Source organism: Protopterus annectens, chromosome 8.part0 (assembly GCF_019279795.1).
Source record: "Protopterus annectens isolate FY-2018-M chromosome 8.part0, PAN1.0, whole genome shotgun sequence".
NCBI classification, from domain to species: Eukaryota; Metazoa; Chordata; order Ceratodontiformes; family Protopteridae; genus Protopterus; species Protopterus annectens.
Window position 1 is genome coordinate 883,074,577 of NC_056741.1, and position 22,507 is coordinate 883,097,083.

Sequence of the window (22,507 nt, forward strand, 5' to 3'; positions counted from 1 at the left end):
TTCAATCACGCAATAGGAACCCCAGACAATAATACACACAGTTATGGGCTAAGTCCCATCAAAAATTTATACACTTATTAGAGTATATGATTGAAATGCTTAGGGAGAGTTTGCAGGAACAGTGAGTGGTGATTAGTCGGGATTTAAGCAGGGACATTGCCAATGCTGTTGGAGGTGTAGTTTGAGGCTTTTTTGAATTGAGTTAAGGAGGATTGGTGAGTAAGTTCGGCAGGTAGCATATTCCATGTTTTGCCTGCTGAGTTGGTGACTAGAGAGTCCCCAGCCACATTTATGCTCTTAGTTGTTTGTACCAGCAGTTTGTCAGCAGAGCGTAGTGACCTCAGGTTGCTGTATGGTTTGATGATCTTATTTAGTGCTGGTGTTTTTTCAGGTTGATACAGTATTTTGTGGGTTATTACAAGTTGGTTGTATTGGAGAAGACTGGGCCACTCCAGCCATTCTAGTTGAGTTAGGTTGATACAATGGTGGATCCTAGAGGTAGCACCTGTAGCAAATCTAGCAATATGGTTGTAACAACTAGCAAGTTTGTTAAGGGTGGCTTGGTTCAGGTTAGTGAAGGGGGGGAGGCACAGAGGAGGGTAGAAAGTAGGTGAGACCGAGCGATAGTGATTCTTGCAAAACGAGTGAGGAAGGGTTTGATCCTGTATAGGGAGCCCAGTTTTTTGTTGACAGATTTGACGGTTTTATTGACATGGATATTATATTTTAGGGCGTTATCGACTGTGATGCCCAGGAGTTTTGTGTGAGTATCTGGGGATATGATTGTGCCATTGTTGGAACTTATAGTAAAGAATGGTGAGGAGGATTTGCAGGTGGGGAAACTATGATCAGTTTAGTTTTGTTGGGGTTTAACAGAAGCTGACAGTTTGCGAACCATTTTTCTACATCATTGAAAGTATTCTGGGTTAGGGTTATAAGCTCAGTTGAAGAGGAGGCGGTACATATTAAAGTAGAGTCGTCCACATATTGGATGCAGGTGGCCTTGGGAGTGATGGTGGGTAGGTCATTGATAAAGACTGAGAAGAGTATTGGTCCTAGTATGGAGCCTTGGGAGACTCCTAGTGTAATGGGTAGACGTGTGGATAGGGTATTCTGCCATAAAACTGCTTGTTGTCTATCAGACAGGTAAGATTGGAACCATTTAACAGAGTTACTATTCAGTGACAGTTCCTTCAGGGTACAGAGAAGCAGTTGGTGACTGACCATATCAAAGGCCTTAGAGAGATCTAGGAAGAGTGCTGAGGTAAGTTTGTTATTGTTTTGATTGGTGTTGATAGAGTTAGAGAAGGATAGGAGGGCTGATGTGGTGCTGTGGTGTGGCCTAAAACCATGCTGAGAGTTAGCCAGTAGTTTATTTTGAGTGAGATAGTGCATTAATTGGTTGTGGATGTACTTTTCCATAATTTTGACCAATGGTGAAAGTATGGCTATTGGTCGGAAGTTTGAGAGGTCTAAAGAATTCCATCCTTTATGAAGGGGAATGACACTGGAAACCTTCCAGAGAGAGGGGATAGTGGCTTCAGTCAAGGTGTGGTATATTATGATCGAGACAGGGTATGCAATGGCATCTGCCCCTTTTTGTAAATATTCTGGTGGGAAGAGATCAGCCAGGGTAGTGGGCTTTAGTTTGTTAATTAGAGATGAGATGGTGGATGTAGATACAGGTTGGAAGGCAAAAGGGAGTGGGGTAATGGTTGTGGGGGAGTTTTGAAAGGAGCTGGAGAGGGGTAGTTGGCTAGCTAGTGATTGGATGGTTTTGGTAAAAAAAAAAAAATTGTTAATGATGTTAGCAGTTTCCTCTGGAGTTTTAAGGCCGCAAGTTGAGGGGGTGGAAGTGGAGGTTTGGCCAGGGTGGAGCAGTTTGTTTATGCTTGACCAACATTTTTGAGGTTTGTTCTGGTGATTTTGCTGAAGGTGATGATAGAAGTTTTTTTTTTGTCTAACAGTGTGGCTTTCTTGGTATCATTCCTTAGTTGTCGGAATTTAATATGGTCAAGTGGATCTTTGAAGGTGTGCCATTTGTCACATGCTTTAATTCTTGCTATGATTTTGGTTTTGGTTACTTTAGAGAGCCAGGGGGCGGTCTTAGTTTTGGCTCTGAGGGTGCGGATAGGAGTGTGGGAATCTAGAATGGGGAGAAATTTAGAATTAAAGTAGGCTACAGCATCACCTAGTGGAAGTTCTTTAAGTATAGCCCAATTGCATGCTCTGACTTCATTCTGAAAGTCAGTGGAGTTAAAAGTTATTGTTTCTGATAGATTTATACAGAACTTGGTGGAGGTTATCTACTTTATGCTTAATGATGTAAGTGAGTAGGTGGTCATTTTCCTTCAGGTAAACACAGAACTCAGATATGGAGGCAGTACTATTTCCAAGGCAAAACCAACTCTCCGTTACAAAGTAAACACAGATGTGTTCATAGTTCAGGACAGCCTCAAGATCCTGCAGTTTGTTATTAAGATGTCTGACACTGAAAAGAGATAACTTGATGTAGTCTGATCTGAGTATGAATCTGCTGTATTTTTTCTGTTATGACAGGATGTCCAGCAAGCAGACTTTGCCTAAAAATTCACTATGGGAGGCTTTAGCCAGTACACAGAAGCTATGGAGTGAGATGCAGACCATCCATTACAAAACTGGTTTTACTGTCTATCATCTCATCCCAAGCTTTCTCGTAGCAGATTCCCCTAGAAAGACACCAACGAAGCCAGTTATTGAATCCAGTTATCTTTTCTATAACTATAAGCATCATTCTAGGTAAAGGTAGAATTCCATGCTGGACAAGGGTCTTGTCTGCATTTGAAGCATGCATAGTCAGATCTAACATATCTCTATGCTTGTCCATCAGAGTTGAGCACCTCAGGTCACTCACACCCACACAGGCCACCACAAGGTCATAATCATATTTGCCTGCTGTGAGGGATTATAGATCCCTCATAACCTTGTGAGACTTGATACTGAAGAAAAAAATAACTATAACCCTGACCTTTTCTAGATTTATAAGCATAGAGACAGTGTGCCTAACAATAGTCACCATTTACTAGAACATTCCTGTTTGTACTCATGAAATTGCTGATAGTGGATAGTTTGCTATCTACAGCCTGGTAGCTCATTAATATGTGTAAGAATGATGATGTATTGTTTATATATCTGCTGAAACTTTATCTTTTTAGTTTTAAGAGTCTGGGGGAGTGACGTTTTGACAGCCTTGGCATATGCTAGTTTTGTTATTGTCATGTTGAGGTATGGGTGATACTGTGGTGCTCACAAAGTATCTTGTTTGGTAACAGGATGTCCTTCAAGTTGTATACATACTTTTACCTCTTAGAGATTGAATTGTTTCTGTCAAGTAATACTACATTATTTGTGCACCTTTTGCAGTTCCTACACTGGCTAAAAAATATCAAGTGCTACAAGGCTGACAAAAGAAGGCACACGAGATTTGTTTTCCATGTCAGCCAGATGGGTCTGTGTCTTATACGGATAAGTGTACCATATATATATATATATATATATATATATATATATATATATATATATGTATAGAGTTAGCATATTTTTTAAGTTTAATAACTAAGTTAGTCACGGGGGGGCATTAGTGTACAAGACCTACACAATGTCTGGGGGACAAGCAAGGCAAGCACAACAACAATAAGTGAGAGACAATAGTACAGCAGGTAAAACAGATGCTATAATCAAAAGAGGTCAGCACCGGCGACTCAGTACTATGGACTATAGGAATATTAATGAGGACATGCTGATAGCAACAATAACAGCAATAATCACATGACAGCTAACAGCACAGCTAAGGGAAGCTACTAGTAATAAGATAAGGAACAGCTAATGCAACTATGTAAGTTGTAGATCATCTTAACAAGGGAACCCAATGCCAATGGAGGATTATGGGAAATGTATGTAAGTAGCACAACATTCAAATGAACTCACTAGCAGGAATAAGATAAAGCACAGCTAACAGTGCCCTGTAGCTCGTAGAGCAACTAATGTCAGTTAAGGTTTACAGGTGAAACCAATACCAATGGAAATATATGGAAAATATATGGAGTCCAGTAGCACATACCAATAAACAATTCACATCAAATAATGTGTGTGTATACAGTGGCATATTATTGTTCATTATTGTACAGATTTTCTCGATTTATACCAAGACAGGCTGAAGACCTCAAAAGGCTCACTGACCAATAGAAACACTCTTTAAAGGTCTAAAGCATTCAGAAGCCTAGAAATTGTCTAGTTCCAACTCCTCTCACTACAGGAAAATCCAGCACAGAAATTCCCGGAAAGATGGTTAAAAGCTGTGAACAACTGACTTTAAATTATTGTCACTGTTGATGATACACCCCAACCCCATGTACAAAAAATGGGACAAAGGGTTGTGGATAGATGGGTTACTAAAAGCACATTAACAATGGACCACTATCTCAGTATACTCTGTGACATATAGAAAACCAGTATCAAAGAAGAGACTATATATGTTTCTTGGTGGGCTGAGCAATAGTGGATAACACATGTTATATATGGATGCACTTTTTTCTCTTAACGAACACCACTGCATGTCTTCACTTTGCATTAGTGGACTTGTGTTAATAGTAAGAACTCAAAAACAGCATCTATTTCTTGTGATATAGTTCTTCAGAATTCTTGGGATCCAAGAAGTTCATACTCTTTCACTGGGAAAATGCCAAAAGCAGTGAACAGAAAGGCAGACTTTTTATATCAGACAGTCTAAAAAACAGCTCTAGTTGCTGCAAAACATACATGACAAAATGGCTAACTACATAAGAACCTATGATTTCTATGTATCCTTGAGTTTTGCTGTAATGAAATTATAACTCCATGTTTCTTGATCAAGTCTGATGCTAATTTGGATATGAAGTGTTGCTCATTTATGACTCTACATTAAGTTTTGCCCAAGTTGTTTTTTGCATGGTCCATCTGCATTTTTTTATTTCTCTTTCTCCCTGCTATCTGTTGATCATCAGCCCCCTTCCAGCCAATCAGCCCATTTGTTTCTCATCACCAAGGTGAGATTCGATTGGGAGGGGCCAACGTTATCAAGGGTACTTTAAGATTCTTGATATCCTGATCTATCCCTGCACACACCTAGCAAAGTGTCAAGGAAAGGTTGTACAATCAGCTCAGTGAAGTGTGTCCCTTACCTCCACAAGGGGCATTTCTTCTCAAACAGCCATGTCCCACTCATTAAATGACAAATGTGGTGGTTCCTTTAGTCACCACCAGGGAAATCACTGGTGTGCCCTCAAGTGCATGCATCTCTCTCTCTCCAGCTCCCCCCAGGAGATGTGAGTGGGCCACACCCTTTAATTCTCCCCCTCCCAAGTGCCTGGTATCACAATTGTCAGGGCTGCTAATCAAATCCTGGTCACCAAGGTAGCAGTCATGGTACTGTCCTCTCTGCCATAGATACTGGCTTGTTTACATGTTTTTTTTTTTTGTTTTGTTTTGTTTTTTGAAGAGTAAGATGAATGTCCCTGTCTACAAACTTTGAAAAATAATACAGACAACACTGTTTTAATAACTTATTCACATACCTGAAATACTCATGCGTGGCTTGCTTTAAACTGTGAAATACATTCCATTTGAACTATATGGGGTAATTTTACAAGAAAATAATGGATATATTGTTCCATATATAGAAAGTGAATTTAAATGAATTTTAGACAGATTCAGATGTACAGATGTTCTTCATGTTGATTAATGCTGCAGTAGCCTTAGCTATATGAGTTATATCTTGCCAAGGATATAATAGTTGGACAGTTTTCAAAGCTTCGGGGTACATTCCATGCACCCAAATTGTCAAGCAGCTTGAGCTGAACTGACTAAAAGACAGGTTTGGGTGCAAAGTCCCTCAGAGCTTTCCTGCCACTGAAGGGTATGCTTCTCTGAGGCTTTTGAGGACCGATGGTCAGTTTGTGCTTTCTTTTGCTGGGCAGATAAGTTCTCTTTGGGGGGGGGGGGGAACCCTTCCATTTTCTTAAATTTATTGATGTTTTATTACATTTCTGTTCATAAAATTTATTTTAAAGCTAGGTGCATTGAGTTACATTTTAACAGACTGTCTTGAGACTGTAACACACCTTTAAATGGACCACTCGCTGTTTCTGTCATTTTAAAAGTAGTGTTAGCTAACAGAAAACATATTTTCTGTGGATAAATGTGTTTATTTTTCCTTGGTGGGGATGGCATAGAGTTTGAAAATGTTTTTTAAGCTGTGTTTTTTTCTGTCAAAATAAATAAATAAAGTAAATAAAATAAAATAACGTTTGTGGACTGCTAGATTTACTGGCATTTGCTGCTTGTCTTCCACTGGAAAGAGGCACCATTTTAAGCTTGACCAGGGAACAGACTACTGGTCTCATGGTCAGTCCTTCATCCAGCCACAAAAAGAAAAAGGTAAGCAACAGCCTTTGCCACCCCAGTAGGCTAGCAATTTTCCCCAGTTGCAGGTGGGTGACTCAGCTGTGTCATTTGTTGTACCTCAGACCACTCATTTTTACCCAGGAGCCCTCTTGTGTAACACTTACAGCCACTATGGACTAGGGGTTAGCCACATCTTCTGCAGCTGTTGGAGTCCCCTCAGTGATAAAGGGTGAGCCACTCTTGTGGGTCCTGGGAGAGGGAACAGGGAAGGTTTCCCTGTTGTGACAGAATGCTGTGCTCATCCCTGGGGAAGCAGCTGCTGCATTAGTAACGCAGTTTGCCCCATTTTTCTTGTCAAAAAGAAACAGAAGACCAAGCATGTAGTTACTCCTCCTCACTTTTCTTTAGACCGCAGTAGTTTACTGGGTCTGGCTGAGAGTTTAATTCAGGCTAGCGATCTTTCTTGTAAAGTAGTTCCTGGTAAAGGAAAGAGGGATTCCTCTTTTCCTGAAGAGATTTAAGATTCTGAATATGAACAGGAAGATGTGGGGATGTACTCAGGGTTTTTTTCGTCAGATTTCTGTTTCAGACTCAGTTTTTTATTCTCCCTGTGAGGGTTCTTTTTCTCTGAGACTATTTCTAGAATGTGTTATTGTTCTCAGTAGGAGAACACTGAGATTTCTCAGCCCTCATAAATAATATAAGTTTTGCAAAAGGATTTTCCAGAACCTACACCCATGCCTCCTGTTCTGTCAACTTTAGAGTGTGTGTGTGTGTGTGTGTGTGTGTGTGTGTGTGTGTGTGTGTGTGTGTGTGTGTGTGTGTGTGTGTGTGTGTGTGTTACTGCCTGCAATTTTCCTGTTAGCCAGACAGCTGCCCCTAAAAAAAACAGATAGGATGTATAAAATTCCTTGGTCTTTTAAATTTGTATACCCAAACCCGGCCCACAGCTATAGCCTTAGTTGACCCATTGCTGCTAAGCACTTATTTAATTCCAATCCTATTCTTTCTGATAAGAATGGGAAAATTATCGATGGGTATGGGGAAAAAGTGTATGCTTCTGCAACTTTGGCTTTTAAAATTTGAATTGTCAGGCACATATGTTAAAGCTTGTTCTGACAAATTGTGAAGTATGAGGAATGTTTTATCTGTAGTTTCTTCTTGTGAGGAAAATCTACTTTAAATTAGTTATTTTTTTATTTTGCATAGGTCACTACTCATTGTTTGTATTGTATGACTGTTGACTTCCAGGGCTATGGCCACTAGCACTGTTTTGAGGAAGTTTGCATGGCTGCATTCATAGAACCTTCCAGATGATGTTAAAAATTACATTTTAAATTTTCCCTTGAATAGAGATTTAGTGTTTGGCCCTCTGCTGCGAAGCCTAGCAATTTGCCTCAGCCGTAGGTAGGTGAGATGATCCACAGAATCTCTTAAGATTTTTCAGTTCACCTTTTCCAAATTATTCAAAGGATTTTCTTTCACCTCTTCCATTTTTGGCAGAAAACAAAATAAGCAGTCTCAACAAAATTCAGGTAAACAGAAGTTTAAGAAAGAATGACAAGGGAGTTCCAAAATAAATCTCTAACTTCCCCAAACCAAGGACATCAAATATGTTTGACTGACTATACAAAAGACCTTGTGACCCATTCCAATTCTGGTCCCTTTTTCTTTCAGAAATACTGAATCTCCTTTTTTCATCTTTGAAATGAGATTGCTTCAGACAAATAGGTTCTGAATATCACTCATCAAGATTACAGATGGCAGTAGGAGGAAATTCTTCCTTTTCAAGTGGTCATCCCTCATCCTCCAGATCAGACTCTTTTGTTTCCACTTTGTCTTCATCACATGCTGACCCAAGGACTGATCGACCCAATTCCTCCTTTCCAAGTGGGGAAAGTATTTTATTCAATGATGTTCCTAGTGCCAAAAAAGAAAATACTCGGAGACCAGTTCTGGATCTTTCTTTTCTAAACCTGTTTGTGATAGTGCCCTAATTTAAAAGTTTTGCCACTCTTACTTCTGTGATGTCCATGCACTGGCCCAGTAATCAAGGAGCTTCAATCCTCACCACTAACACCAATGATGGGCGTGCACATTGGGAGGATAACAAATACACACAAGAAGAACACCAAACCAGCACTAGTAATCCAAAAAAGCAGGGCAAAAAAGGCTTCCACACTCCAAAATGCTTTTATTTCACATAGAACAACTAAAAACTGTTCAGCCAAATGCAGTACATAAAAAGCCAACACAGTAGTTAAAAGTAATCCAAAAAAATAAGCGCTTTCGTCCCATTAACATATAAAAAGGAACTTCATCAGATAAAGCAACAAACTATCATTAAGATTCTTACATTCTCTTAAACCAATCACAGCAAAAATTCAGTACACACCCTTTTTGCATCAATTAGCCTGACATAACCTAGGCATAGTAAAAAACATAGTAAAAGAAGGCATAGTGAAAGAAACACAGTCCACTGGGGATTGAACCCAGGACCTCCTGCATATAAAGTAGACATGATAACCACTATACTATTCCATTCATAAAAAGAATGTAACAGTGTTATACACAATAGTAACATCCTAAGGCTAAAAAAAAAAAAAAATCTGTTTAAAGCTCTTAATTTAAGCAGACATTTTATATTCTCTGCATCATTTAGCCTTGGCCCAAACCATGCATTTAAACGTAAATGCCAGAGCAATTCTGCTTTCTCAAGTAAAAGGGGCCAGGCACCTCCACATTCTGACATTATTAAAGTTTGTAAAACAATAAAATTCAAAACATGGCCAAGACTGGCAATAATATGTCTTGCTAAAGCATTTGTTTCTTTCCTTAGACAAATGTCACTAAGGTGCTCACTCATTCTATTTTTTATTTGCATTCAGATTTCCCTATATAAAAACATGAACAATGAGAACAAATAGCACAATATACTATCTTACTATTATTACAATTAGGTCTTCTCTTAATGCTCGCCTTATATTTATTAATGAATGTCTCACTAGTTTCAAGAATATACAGTGGTGGCTGGTAACTTCAAATTAAAGGGGAGCTGCAGGAGACAGCTGAATGGGTGGGGCCAATGGGAAGGGGTGTGACCAACTAGAAAGGGGTGGAGCTATGCTCAAAACCATAACAACTGGAACTTTAATTAAATACACTGTCCTGGGTGCCAAACCGTCATTACGAGAGTCCAATCAAGACAAAATGAAGTGTAGAAGAAAAATATTTCAATGCATTGGCTACATGCCAACTTACTTAATATCTAGATGGAAACACGAAGGTTATGAGGCATGAAAAAATAAATTGCTTTTAAATACATTACTGGAATGCCAGTCAAAATCAAGTATAAAATAAAACAAGCAGCACTCAGCTCAAACCACTTCTCCTTGCACTGCAGTTCTAATTATAATTTATATTCAGCTTTATAAAATTACCAAGTAACATGCTGAAAGTAGCAATCTCTGTGATACCCTCACTTGTAAAAATGTTTCTTATCCAAAAAAGACATGCTGCCTGACAACTATCTACTTGTTTCATGGGGAACACATGATCAAAGTAAAAAATGATCAGCGAACAAGAAACAAGCTCAAGATTACTGCACAAGTTACGGACCACACATGATAGATTGGCATTCTGTTTAGTTTATGGTAAAGCCTGCAAAGATAACTGCAAGTCTCCATCAAATGTAATGAGCTTCTGAAAATACAGTAATCCTGTCCTTTATTTCAAATACTGTCATATGCATTTCAATACCTAAAGCTTATACGTTATCTAGTTATGTAAATATTCTCTGCATGGCAACAATGAAAATGCTTTCAGTGCTGGTAATTCTTTAACAGTATGCTTATCAAAGCTTACTTGCATCTTACAATCTATGACAAGCTTACCTGATGGTCAATAAAGCATTGTTACTTTAATACAGAGCAACAGGGCACTGCAACAGCATGCATTTTCTGAATAATAAGAAGCACAAATCAACAGTATAAAAATATGACAGAAAACCAGAACATTCTGCAAAATCAAAGACAGATAAAAATCCACAGTCGTACTTGTGGTCTACCTTGGATAGGAGAATACTCTGCACACGTACACTGCATAACTGCTCCTTGCCTTGCTTGGACACATCCAGAGCCACTACAATGGGAGTGGGGTGCAACAAGTAGGTCACAGTTTGAAATGTCTCTGGCTGACGGTGATGGCTCTGACACTCATATCTCTCAACCTCAGAGCAAGAAATCTGGACAAAGCCATACATAGAAGTGGGACACAGGCCCAAAAATAAAGACAATGTTTAAATATTGCTCTTATAAACTTAGAAAGATAATAGAATAGTAGTAGGTCTTGCATTAGTATGAATTTTTGAAGGTATGAAATCTGAAACTCAAATGTCTGCCATTATTTTCTAACTTCAGTTTTTAATGATTTGCTACTAATTTGCCAGAAAACCACAATTTTATGAAAAACAGACCAAAAATGTTATGCAAAAATATAAAATTGCCACACAATACAGCTGGGAACCTGTCAAAGAAGGGACACCTTTTTAAAATTAGTACTGTTAACTTGAGCAGCTGACAAAATAAGATCATCTACATGTATTTCTGAAATAGGTTCATAGGTTCATAGGTTAGTACTAGGCTAACTGCTCTTGCGAGCCATTTTAAGCCTAGCCAATTATCCCCCTGTGAGATTCAAACCCTGTACCTTGTGTTTGTAAGGCAAACACCTTAACCATTAGGCCACCCTCCCAACCATAAAAGTAATCTATAACTGATCATTACAGTTATTTATAATTGTAAACCCTCCACGTTTTCTTCCAAAATTGCCATTTTTCAGAGGGATTGTTAGGGGGAGAGCAAAATTTTGAGCCAAAATTGGGGACAGTTGAGAGGTTTGGATATTCCTAATTCTATAAAGCGATTTATTTGCACGTACCTCTCAACCTCTTAATGCAAGAAATCTGGACAAGGCCAAATATATCGGGGGAACATACAAACAGTACTAAAAATTGCTCTTGTATAAACTTAAGACAGTTGATAGAATAACAGGTCTTGCTTTAGCATGCATTTTTCTGAAGGTTATGACGTCTGAAACTCAATGTCTGTCATTATTTAGTAACTTCATTCCTAAATGATTTGGCAGAAAACCACACATTTTATGAGGAGCAAACCAAAAATAAGAAGCAAAAATCTATTAATTCTGCAAAATTCTGGACAGTTGAGAGGTATAGTTCAGCCAGGGCTGTCTGAGTTTGCTGCCCTTCCCCCCCTCACAAAATCATGGTCGAATGGAGCATCCCCCCTACATCCATTCCAATGTCCCATTCCTTGATTATTTCACCCCATTTGCCATAAACACTGTAATGTGCATACTGCTTTACTTCTGCGATGATATGGATTTCATTTGAAAGTTTTATTTTATATTTTACAGCATAAACCCTAATAAATATCTGCTAAACAAAGCAATGCAGTCAGACCAATGAAAATAGACTTAGCATTAAAACTTCTCTGCCCTTGAAACTCACATTCATTGAAACAGCACTGAAATCCACATTCAAAGAAAATACATTTTGCCAGTGGCAGATAAAGATTAATTTGGGGCTGTTTTCAAATCATAAGCCCCTTGAACGCGAAACATACACATGCTCTTTGATACACCTTCCTGATTGTTGTTGTGTCTTTCGGCTTTTCTCGGTTAGGGGTCGCCATAGCGGAACTCCGGTCCGCTAATGATTGGCAGTAGATTTTTACGTGCTGAGTTGCCAGCTCTGACGCACAACCTTCAAGGAAGGTACACCCATGCACGCATGTCTCTACACAGAAGACACTCTAGCTGAGAATCGAACAGGACAATGTCTTACTGTGAGGCAACAATGCTACCGCAACACCACCACTGCAGTATACACCTTCCTGACTGTATTAAATTATATTCCTTGTACAACACAGTACAGTTGAACTGCCCAATTCAGAACATTTCCATCATAAAAGTCTACTCAAACTTTAACAGTCCACCAGTATCAGTAAATATGCATGATCTCTGAAGAAGTAAAAGCCATCTAAATAATTCCACATTAAAGAAATCTGTTAACTAATGAAGAGGTTACTGCTAGCAAACAACTTTATATGTCATTGTTTCATCTACAAATAAAGTGCCTGTTGCCCTTGAGGAATAAATTGCTTATGTTGCACTAAAAAAATTATAATGCTAGTAATATCGCAATAGGGAATGGATGGCAAACTGATAACAGGTTCATAGTTACTAGGTATCTTCACCAAAGAGGACTGCAGCATCCATCTGCTTTACAACAGAGTACAGTATCAGCAATGGATCTACCTACTGTGGGAGTAGAACCCACAGCCTTCTGCATCAAAAGAAAGTACACTACCTGTTTTGCTATTTACAATCCAAGCAAACTCGGCATAAGCAGGACTAAACTTTTGTTCCCATGCAGCTCTCAGCTCCTTGTAAAATCTACTCGACACTCAGCTGTATCTCTGAACTTTGCAGCACAAGAAATCTGGACAAAGCCAAAATTTATTTGGGGGGGGAGCCCAAAAAACAGGGACACATTTTAAACATTGCTTGTATAATGTTGGAAAGTTGCTAGAATAAAATGCTGTGTTACCACCATACATTGCACTGCCAAGTATTGAACCCAGGTCCCTGTGCAAAACAGCCAGAGCAACATACCACTATGCCAAATCATCTATTTTTATGAAAGAAAGGAAGACTGAAACTTAAATGGCTACCATTTAGTGAATTCAGTTCTCACCATAGCTGTCAACATCAGCACAAAACACCTGAACAAAGCCAATAACAGGGGAATACAGCCCCCAAACATATTCAGTGAGTTCAGTTATCACCATAGCTCTCAACCTTGGCACAAAAAACCTGGACGAAGCCAATAATAGGAGAATACAGTCCAAAAAATAGGGACAAATATCCACTGAGAACACCAGAGCAAACCCACACAGGACATGCAGACTCCACACAGAAGGCACCCCAGCCAAGAATCAAACCAGACAACCCATAGCTGTCAGGCAACACTGCACCACTGCACTACTGTCTATTTTAAGTAACAAAAATACAGAAACCACAGATTTTATGAGGAACAGAACAAATATGAGGCAAAAATCTGCAAATGTTTTAGAAATGGTGGTGGGTAGGGAATTCAGGCTCTTGTCACTTGGGCCCAAGGTAACGGGCTCAAGCCTTATTCTCTACCCACCACCATGAAGCAACTGGGGCATTTCACACACACACACACACACACACACACACACACACACACACACACACACACACACACACACACACACACACACACACACACTGGCCATGTACTCTGCAGATGTGCACACCTACCTGTCTCCAGAACAGCCATGTACTCTGCAAATGTGATCCTGTTTCCCTTGATCGGTCCTCCATACTGGCCTGATCCTGTCTCCCGCTGTTTTCTCCAATCGGTCCTCTATACTGGCCCATGCAAATGCGATCCTGTCCTGTCCTCCACACACCGGCCATGTACTCTGCAAATGCACACACCTACCTGTCTCCTGTCTTGTCTTCTACACACCGGCCATGTACTCTGCAAATGCACACACCTACCTGTCTCCAGAACGGCCATGTACTCTGCAAATGTGATCCTGTTTCCACAATCGGTCCTCCATACTGGGTGGAGTTAACTCCCTTCCCTATCCGGACTGCCTAACTGAGCAGTCTGGAGCTCAAGAATGCTTGAGCATGTGTGCTTGGAGTTCTGGTCTGCCTAACACAGCAGCCAGGAACTAAGCATGCATGCGCAGAGTCCGAGATATTTTTTTATTTTTATATGTTCTACGGTGGACGGTGGGAGGACTGGGGACTTTATTTTATGCACAAGTGGGGGACCCATTTTATAGGTGGGAGGGCTGCAGTCCCACAGTCCTATAGCACGAGCTGCCCCTGAGAATATAATGACAAAATACACGTGAACCACATTTATGCATATGACCTATTTTACAACTAGGCACAATGTGTTCAAAGGCTGATTTTAAATGTTGTCCTTTTTATAGACAAAAATAGGGGAACCTCCCAAATGGTCTCTTAGAGTATTTTCTCTCCGCAAAATTTTCCAATTCTTATAGAGAATATTCATAATCATATAACTGTCATTACTAAATGTGGTAAGAAAAGCTAGAGAAAATTTTTTATTATTATTATTTTTATTACTCATTCTTTCATCATTACCGTTTATAGTAAAAATAATAACATTATTACTATCCATTGATGAAACACAAGAAACTACCTCAGTCATATCAGTAGGGACCATCCTTATTAAGCTTGTCACCCAAAATGGGTGTAAAATACCCCCTAGCTCTTTTTTCAATAACTTCCTGACTTAATTCATTAACCATCAGGTCGGGATACTCTCTATGTAAGAACACATTTTTCATTTTATCAACCTCATTTAAAAATGATGACCAAATAGTAACCATCCTTGCTGCTCTAACAAATTGTCCTTTGACAACTGCTCACTTTTGTGTATAAGGATGGTTACTACTAAAATGTAAGAAGGCATTGGAATATGTCATTTTCTGATAAATTTCAGCTATAAGTCTATTATTAAAGATGTCCTTGATGATAAGAACATCTAGGTAAGCTATTTGGTCTGTACTAACAGCGTGAGTAAATTTCAGAAATGATGTGGTGTTATTGATGTATTCAATAAAATTAACAACACCTGTACTGGGGTCCTTCCATAAAATAAAAATATCATCCAAAAAGCGAGTATATGACACACAGTAGATGTACCAATCAGATGGAAAAAGAAATTTTCTCTCCCACTCAAGCATCACTGTGTTGGCATATAAACCACCACATGAGGACCCGATAGCTAACCCCTCTTTCTGATGGTACAGTTCCTTATTAAACAGAATAAAATTTGACTTTAACACCAAATCTAATAGTTGTTCAAAGGTGTTAATCTGCTGTTGATCTGTACCCTTAAGCCTGAGGTATTCACAGAACCAGTCTTCACCAACATCATGGGGTATGACTGAATACAGATCTTTGACATCAATGGTAATAAATAAATAATCTGAATCAAAAGTTACTGTATCCAGTCTCCTTAAAAAATCCCACAAGTTTATACACAAATGTGACTCACTCCTAACTACATCTTTTAACTTGGTATCCAGGAATTTAGCTAGTGGGTGAGTGATAGACCCTCTAGCATCAACTATTGGTTGCATAGATGGCTGATTCAGGTCTTTGTGAATTTTTGGTAATCCAAAAATTGTAGGCGTAACCAGGTATAACACCAACAAGTAATTATACTCATCCACAGAAACAAACCCATCAATAAAGAAGTCCTGTAAGAAACTTCTAATTCTAGAATATGTGGTATTAAGCTCATTCTGTGAATTACGATCATATGTTCCACTGTCAAAAATATTTTTCATCTTACTATTATAATCATTTACATTCATAATTACCAACCCCCTTCCCTTATCAAGTTTCATGAATTGAATACCAACTGATGACAAAAGCAGGTCTAGATTGAACCTCTCATATTCAGATAAATTGTTTTTACTTCATTTATTACCTGACTGAACTAAATGTTCTGATTTAGAAAAGAATAGACCTAATGTCCAGTTTACACATATGTTCAAAAAGCTCCAAGGAAGAGTGGAGGGAGGGGTTAAATGTACTAGAAACTGTCAAACTATTATTTGGACAAGTGTCATTGTGGAGCATTAAGTTCAGATTTAATTTGCGCACATAAAGTTTCAGATCAAGCAACACACACACCAAAGTACAATTTCCCTTAAGAGAATACAGAGATCACAGTCAGTCTGGGGCTGGTTTGTCCCTTTCTCTCCAGATACCCAATAAGACTCCACATTGGCACAGCTATAGGGTCCAGATCCCAGCCTAGTGGTCAAGCTAAAATGTCCAGCACCCTCTCTGTCCAACCAGTGCTTCATGTCCCTGCCCAAGTAGCTGACACACACACACACACACACACACACACACACACACACACACACACACACACACACACACACACACATACACACACTTTAAGATTTGATTTAGATACAAACACACAGACACTTCTGGGGAAGGCTGGCATAGGCTCTCCAGCTGTGCCCCCTTTCGGCCCAGACTATAAGTTGGTAATTACTGCCACCAACCACTATCTAGTAATAAGGCCCTTACCAAAGGGTGTCCAATTTTACTGTGCAATATTATTATCCAATTAGTAAGTGTGAGCAGAACTTTTAAGGCTTATTGGAGTGGCTTTGTACAGTATCACTATATACATTCAATGCACTCTAGAGCTTAAATTATCTCTACACAAAACAGCCACAGTTGAATGGTTTAAAAATATTTAATAATAAATAATAAAAACACAAGACAAATCTCCTCAGTTCAACACTGTGCTAGTCAAGAGTTCAGACATCACAGGAAATTCTTAAAGTAATACTATGACATAAATATAGAAAACAGCTAGACTAAACTTACTATTTTCTATCTATTTCTAAGAGAAACAATGTTCTAAATAACTTAAATACATAGAGAGCAAAGGCAGAGTACTGGTGAGTGGATGTCCTTCAGAAAAATCCAAAATGCTCTGATTCTCTCTCTCTGAGAAAGTCTTAAATTGATAATACATCACTGCTGACTCGTTTAGATTACATCATTCTTGACACTTCTGATTTAATTTTCCAGGCTAATGGAAACTCAGAGTTTTAACAGTTCTTTGATCTTGCACCTGGCCAGGAAACCACAGCAATAAAAGACATTATACATGTAAAATCTAGCAATTAACTCTGGTCTCAAAACAATAGAAGGAATTCCTTAGTCCAGACATTCTGCCTCAGAGCTTTGAGATCAGTCATAAAATGCTTTACTTTATCAGCTTTCTTCCAGCAGAGTGCATTTGTGGTTACATTTTTGAAGTTCAACATTTAACACAGTTTACTTTACATTTGTGAAGCAGCCTGTAGATGTTATTAATATTTACAATGACATAGAATTATCTGCAAAATTCTATTTAGCTGGGCTGGCAGCCTTTCAGTTTTTCACAACTTCTTCCTCTTTCAATTTTCCTGGTAACACTAGACTTATAAGATGCTTATCATCACATCACTGTTCACCCAGACTTCAGTCAATTCTTAAGGCTCTGTATGTCTGGATCACATTATCAGTTCTCTGCATTAACCTTTACACGATCCATTGCACCAAGTGTGTTCACAAATTGTCTAGCTCCAGTAATAGCACATTGCAGTCTACAGGGTATCCACATTTTTCCATTTGCATAATCTGAATTGTATTAATTTAAAAAGAATTCTTGTTCTTTGTGGTGGACAGAAGTCCTTTTAATGACACAGGTGGTGACATTAAGACCTTATTGGAGGTCAAAGAATGTTTATGGCAGCTTAGGCTTGACGCTTCTAAAGCACCAGGGATTAACAACCACATTTCATTGTCCAGTATTTTAAAATATAGGTCTTACTGTATATGAATGGACCATCACCATAGAGTGTTATTAATTGATAGGCTAGACAAGTTATATTTATTATTTTTTACTATTTTTTACTTTTGTACTCACCATCATCATTATTATTATTATTATTACTTCTACATTATTTTTAAGTTTAAGTTATTGATATTTCATGATTATTAATGTAATTAATTTAATAGGAAGTATAGGTTATGGACTGTATTTTACATTTGTAACATTTATTTACAAAATTTGCACATTTACACACTAGAACAGTGTTTATTTAACACACTGATAGAGATTAATCTATTTGTTTATTTAAATAAGCGAGTTTGTTATAGTACTATTTTATATACAACACAGGATTTATAAACAAACTGTATTAGCTTGTTTACGATAGTGTTTGTATTGTGATTGGTTCTAATTTGGGGACAGGTGGTTTGAGTATTTTAAAAGTTGGAACCTTAGATGGGTTCAGTTACTCTGATGATGCCTGTTCATTTTTTACGGGTGAAAGTGCTAAGTTGCAACACCTTTATTTGCTTTTTATCTGCTATTAATAGTTTTGTATTGTTGCTTCGTTTGTTTGGTCCATTAAAAGCTTTAGATTTCTTGGAGCTGGTTTGTTTTTTGATTACGAAATAGGGATTGATGCCTAGTTTGGTGAGTTTATCAATAATTCCTGAGTGGGGAATAGTATCAAAGGCCTTGACCAGATTGAGGTAGGCTATATGAACTGTCTTGCCCTCTCCACAGGTCTGGTGACTGACTCAAAGAAGTCAACCAGGTTGAGCAAGCATGATCTACCTTTCAAAAAATCAAATTGTGTGGGATCTAGAGTTTGGAGATTACCTATATCTTTGCAATTAGGTCCATGATGATGTGCTCCATAGCCTTACATATCAGACTTGTGAGGCTAATGGGGAGATAATTCCCAGGGTCTGTAGTCACTCCCCTTTTATAGAGAGGGATGACTGTAGCAGTGTGCCATTTGGTAGGGACAAAGCCTAAGGTGAGGCTGTGATTGAACAGTTCACATTGTAGTTCATGTAGAACACATCCAGGGATATTGTCGGGTCCCACGGAAGCTGTATTCTTGGCCTTGGACAATGTAGCTTTAACCTGTGCTACAGTAATGCTGGGTGCCTGGCATTCCCATGGTATTGTGATTGTTACTTTATGGGAGGGGTAGAGAGGTAAAGTTGGCACTGAATCTGCTGGCCAGTATGTTGGCAATATCTGTTGGCTCAGTATAGGAGGTACCACTGTGCAGTAACTCAGAGCAAACCTGAGTATTGCCATGGAGATTCATGATATAAATATAGAAGGCTTTGTGGTTGTTTTTAGTGTCTGCCACAATTCTGCCTTCATAGCTGGCTTTAGATGTTTTGATGAGGGAACTCAACTTTTTGTTGACGCTAATAAGAGAGTTTTTCCAGTCTTGTGACTTCACCTTTTTTCTGCAACAGTTTCTTCCTTCTGTTGTAGAGTTTATTAATGGTAGGAGACCATCAGATTGACTTTCTTTTTTTGGAGGAGAGCATCTTGGTTCTGTTGGGCATGGCTATCTCCATGCATTTATGTGCATGTTCGTACAGTGCATTGGTGTATGATTCTGCAGTCATGCATCTATTTTCCATTGACATTGGTGCCATGAAGTTAGCCACCTCTGTTTTTAGGAGCCCAAAGTCAGCTTTGAAGAAGTTTTTCATGGTGGTTACCTTTGCGGGGGTGTGTGGGTGAGATGTGGATTTCCATGGTGATTAGTTAGTGGTCGGATCTAACTAGAGAGGAATTGACTACTGGTGTAGAGCAATGGTTGCCCATGTTTGCAATAACTAGGTCAAGGATGTTGTTTCCTCTAGTCAGGGTAAAAATGAGCTGGTCCAGGGAATTGGAATTGATGACGTCCAGGAAGTATTGGGCCACTGTATTGGTACATGAGTAGTTTTCCCAGTCGATAGAGGGTTAGTTGAAGTCACCTAGTATGAGAGTGTTGGGTTGGACCCTAATAGTTTCCAGGGTGCTTAGGAACATGGAGTGAGAGTTTGGGAGATGGTTGGGGACCTATAGCAGGCTACGACCTGAATCACCATCTTACCCAATGTTAGTTGTACCTGAAGTATTTTGGATGTGTTATGCTGGGCTACTTGTTTGGTGGTGTGCATATCCTTTATGAATATGGATACTCCACTGCCTTTGGAGCTTTGGTCCATGTTCTGGGGCCGAAAGGTGTGGAATGTGTTATAACCTGATAGCACAGGGGTGCTTTCTGCTGCTTTAAACCTGGTCTCTGTTACAGCACAAATGTTGATATTCTCCATTTTGAGGTGTGCATCGAACAAGTGCATCTTGAGATTTAGACTTCTAGCATTGAGCAGCATGACCCTCAGACTGCATTTATTTATAGCTGTTACAGTGGTAATTTGGTCTTTGGAACATCACCTAAAAAGAGCACTATAGGGGTGGCAAGAGCCTTAGCCAGTATCCGGAAACCCAGGGGTGACAGATGCAGGCCATCTCTGGCAAAGCATCGAGGTCTGTCAGTCATGTCATCCCAAGCAGGCAGATACTGGATCCCCTTAGAATGACACCAGAAACTTAGCCAATTGTTGAAGTCAATCATTTTCTGCTTGTACTGCAGTATCATTCTGGGCGATGGTAGGATGCTGCTCAGGGCTAGGGTCATACCTGCCTGGGCCACATAATCCAAGAGCTTCTCCATGTCTCTTTTCATGTAGTCCAGGGAGGTGCATCTCAGGTCATTCACACCCACATGGACAGTGACAGAATCATACTGTCTCTTAGACAGGTAAAACTTAAGTTACCTACTTTCACATCTAACTCATCTAGTGCACACTGCAGTGTTTAGGATAAACCATTTTTTTTTCTTACCTTTAAGCATCTATTGCAAGACCACAGTTATTGGAGAGCCCACATTCATGCCTCTCAGTAGTCATCTTGGGATTAGTGTTTCTGTTTTCTCCTGGTGAGAGAAGGAGTGCAGTTACATTTTTTCCAGGAGACGGCTGATCATCAGAAAGCTTAATAACTACTCTTTCTGGTTGGAAATTGTGTGTCTGTGCTCTGCATACCCGACTGGTCTGGTTGCTACTTGAGGCATCTGTCAGAAAAAGGCTACATGCCTGCAGACACTTGCATCATCTGGGACAAGACTGTGGATCACCAAACAGGCCAGGGCCTCCTTCTCTTCTTGGGTTTGGTGCTAACATTTTGCTTCTGGTGAGAGAAGAAGCAAAGGAGTATTGCATCCCAATAGAGTGAAGCTGTGCTGAAACCAGCATTAGTAGTAGCCAGGCAGTAGCCATTCATACGATTCCCCTCTTTTCATCATTCTTGACAAGTTAATTCTTTATTTTTCAGTAAGTACTGCTTAACTTCTTTCTAACTTCAGAATATCTGCCTAAATACTTCATCCTTAAATTTTCAGGGTCTACGTATTTGCTTCCCCTCAAGTGTTTGGCAGTGCTCTGTATAGACTCAGACACCTTGAGTGACATTTTCCTGTAACAGAAATATATAAGGAAACAGCTCCCGTACTTAATAATAATGACCATCCCTTATTGCATGTCTAAAGTTCAGTTCCCTGTGCTTTCTCCTATTAACCTGGTGAACTTGGGCATTCTGAGGCAGTGTAGCTACTGCCTCATGTACACAGACAACCCTCTCTTCTTACCTCCCAACACTCAGACTTGTGACAGATGCACTTATATATCCAAACTGGAAGCCATGAACTCTCAAGCCAAGAACGGAAAAGCTGGTCAAGAGGAGAAGGTCAACACCTGCACCACACCACATGCAACACATAGCCCTCCAGAAACCCCACCATCACAGCTCTCACATAGAAACACAAACCACACACCCACCTTCACAGAGGCTCTCAATAGAAATCTACCCCAAACAGCAGAGACCGCCAAGGCAGAAACGCACTCGACCACCACAACACAACACAAACCACAAGACAGATAGCTCATCTACACAGTGTACCCCTCAACCTATGCCCCTAAAGCAAAACAGCTTGCCCAATACACTAATTATAGGTGACTCGATAGTGAGGCACACTGATATCCCACTCACTAGGGTGAATAAGGAGAAGGTACCAGTCAGCTGTCTATCAGGTGCCAGAATCCAATACATAACTTATGCACTCAGGTCACTCCACAACAAGTACAAGTATGACTTTGTCACTGTCCATGTGGATGTGAATGACCTGAGACTCACCTCCCTGGACTACATGAAAAGAGACATGGAGGAGCTCTTGGATTAGACACAAGCATATAAATATCTAGGAGATGCTTGCCCTGATCAAGGTTCTCACCTCTGTGAACCATCTTTGATTCCCCCAGGACTTCTTCAAAGTGGTTTCAGACAATACCAGAGTCTTGTGGTACATCAACAAGCAAGGGGAAACCAGGTCACTCCCTTTGCAGATCAGTCATGTTAGCCTGGGATATAGCTTCACAGCAAAATCTCACTGTATAGGCATCCTACATTCCATCAAAGCAAAACTGTGTGGCAGACAAGCTTGAGCAGGACCAGGATAGACCCTCACAAATGGAAACTAGATTGGGA